The sequence below is a fragment of the Oxyura jamaicensis genome, chromosome 20 (assembly GCF_011077185.1).
Source record: "Oxyura jamaicensis isolate SHBP4307 breed ruddy duck chromosome 20, BPBGC_Ojam_1.0, whole genome shotgun sequence".
NCBI lineage: Eukaryota > Metazoa > Chordata > Aves > Anseriformes > Anatidae > Oxyura > Oxyura jamaicensis.
The window spans coordinates 15,903,048-15,905,863 of record NC_048912.1 but is presented as its reverse complement, the minus strand read 5'-3'; the positions used below and the strand labels follow the sequence as shown (position 1 = coordinate 15,905,863).

The 2,816-nt window shown below is 49.1% G+C and overlaps 1 long non-coding RNA gene across 1 annotated transcript in view; it reads right to left on the bottom strand.

The window, feature by feature from the left end:
* The window catches only part of LOC118176966, a 12,043-nt gene continuing 9,227 nt past the window's right edge, over nucleotides 1-2,816 (bottom strand). Inside the window, exons 2-3 of the long non-coding RNA XR_004755610.1 lie at nucleotides 2,172-2,174; nucleotides 1-122 (exon numbers count right to left, since the gene is read on the bottom strand). This is a non-coding gene — a long non-coding RNA (uncharacterized LOC118176966). The remainder of the gene's footprint in view (nucleotides 123-2,171; nucleotides 2,175-2,816) is intronic.

Sequence of the window (2,816 nt, the reverse complement as noted above, 5' to 3'; positions counted from 1 at the left end):
CTGGGGCTCATATACCATTTGGCCCCACCCAGCACCCAAACCCAATCACCTAGGAAAGGAGAGAGGCAAAGCACAAGAAAGTAGAAAGAGAGCAGAAGAAGCGGCAGCTGTTTTTCTCTTTTCTTTTCTGAACAGCAGGCAGAGTGCAGACAGGAGAACTGGGGTTTCTCTAGAAGCAGCAATGCTTTTGCTTCAGCTTTGAATATTGAAGTGACAATGCGACCAAGCAAGTAACTGAAACTAACTGGAATTAGCTCAACCTTTCTTTTACACAGGAAGAAAAATCTAGGAGCATAACAGATTACACGCCAAAAACACCACCAATGTAATAACATCAATCGCATTAAATAAACGCGCATGCGCGGCGCCGTCTGCAATACCCACTTCTCACCAGCAGGAGGCTCCCGCTCTGCTGGAGGCGCCAGGGGTGGCAGCGGTGGGAGCAAAGACGAGGGCCGCTCTGGCAAAGCCATGGACATTGCTACCCCTCCGCTAAACCGCCTGAATCCCTACGGGGACGCGTCCTCGCCACCCCGGGGGGTCCGCGGCGGGGGCGGCCCTCAGGGCTGCTGCCAGACCCGGACTGGGCTGAGGGGAGAGGGGCGGCGGGGGCGCGGGAGCGGGGCTGGCGGCGGCAGCGCCCGTGGGGAAATGTCTGAGGGGCCGTTGGTACGCACCACCGCTCACCGACGGCGACCCTGAAGGGGCGGCCGCCCGCTTGCGCTGCGGCGCTTTCCAGCCCCTTTCCCACAGCCCCGCACGTGCCCGCCACTGACTGCCGGGTGCCGCTTCCCGCCGGGCACTCGCGCAGCCACCCTGCGGCGTGGGATAGGCGCGCGTCTCTTCCCGCCTTTGGCTCGGGGGCAGTGGGAGGCGGCCGATGCAGAGCCACGGGCGAGCCAGAGGGCGGCGGCGGGGCTGAGCCGAGCGACTGCCGGCAGGGCGCGCTCTGTGATAAGAAACCTCGGACAGCCCTGGGGCAGAGGTTTGGATAGGAGCAATCTCTCCTAGATTGCTCCTATCTGTGGATCCTTTCTTTCAGTGAAGATAACTGAAATGAATGACGGGACCACTAAGTAGAGCTACTTCTCTTCATTTTTTTCTGTTTTGGATGGTTATCCTGCAAAACAAACCAAAAAGACCATTGAGGCCCTGTTTTTCAGAACACTTCTCCAAAGCTTTAAGTGGGATTGATGGAACCACTTCACCTTATTTAAAGTTACATCTATTATTTAGGACTAAATTGTTTCTTGCTTAGGTTGGTTTTGGCTTCGTTGTTGTTGTTTGGTTTGGTTTGGCTTTGTTCTATACATAAGCTTCATTATCTGCTGCTACGTAGGCAGACATCTCTAGCCACTTTTACAATCCTTTTGGTAACTAAAGGTGGTAATCAGTACCACTGTTGTCTTCTGAACTGGTGCAACACATTTGTCCTTCCCTGAGGCTGCACCACACAACTGCATTGTTTGCAGCTGCATGGTTGGGGCTTACTATATTACTGTAGCCTTCAGTTTGCTCTTTTTTTTTTTTTTTTTTTTTTTTTTTTTTTTCTTCCTTCTGTGCCTTTCACTTTTTTAGGCTATTCCTTAGCCTGAAATTTTATCTTAGTGTTTCCCTTAAGCATCATGCACTGCACTATTGTCCCACATTAACCATGTAAGAGAGTCCTCTTGCATATACAGAAGGTTTGGAATGGTGAAATTTTATTATTTTTTTAAAGAATAATAATTTTTTTAAAAAAATCTTGTAGTCATCTACATGTCCACCCATCAACAGCCTTCAGCAAAAAATGCTGTAAGTTTCTTCTCCTTTAAAAGACTACATAGGGAAGGAAGAGAGAAAGGTGTCATTCGATATTTATTAGCACACCTTTTATGAACTAACATATTACTAACAAAATCGTGGCTGTGTCCCCTCCTAACCTCTTGCCCAGTCACAGCCTACACATTGCAGGGGGACAGAGTGAGAAGAGCCTCAATGCTGTTCAAGCTCTGTTCAGTGAGAGTTTAAACACTGGTGTGTTATCAACACTATTTTAGTCAAAAACCTAAAACACAGCATCAAACAGGCTGCTATGAAAAAAATTAGCTCCATCCCAGCCATACTCAGTACAGCCCCCATCCATAACTCCATGGTCATCTGCATCATGAATCCTGTACATGAACCTGGACTCCCTGGGGACACAAACACAGTTGGTAGTACTTGTTGATCTGTATAGGCCTTCTCATCACCAGAGAGCAAGATATTCTCAAGGAAGGAAAGTTTCTTGTGGGTGGTTTACAGGAAAGGCTGGAGGCTGGCTCAGGAAGGCCTTGTGCAGCAGCCTCTGTAAGCCGCGAGGGGCTAGGCAAACATGCTAAGAAGAGTTGGTTGTGGAACACTTGTCCTCTTAGGCACCTGTCAAAGCCTTCTCCTATGGGGCAGTATCATATAGTTAACCATGGGGCCAGAGAGGGTATCTCCATCAGACACTATGGCTAGCTGCAAGCTCTTTGGGAGGGAAGTTTGTAGGAGTCTTGCTGCTCTCCTGTGGAGAGTGATAAGAAAACCGTAACTCCCAAAAGATAAACAAGCAGCGCAACTGATAGCAGGGCCTGCAAGATACTGCCTAGCCCAGGCCTCTGATGTTCTGTCCTGTGTCTGCCTCTGAGAAACACTTGTCACAAGTCATACTCATTTCAAATTAATTATCTACAGTTGTTTTTCCTTTTTACTTGTGGGTACTTTGCCATGAGTAGGGCCTTTCCTTGCAGCCACATCTCTACCAGTCGGCTACTAAGCAGCTTAGGCCTGCCAACATATTCTGTGCTGTTCCC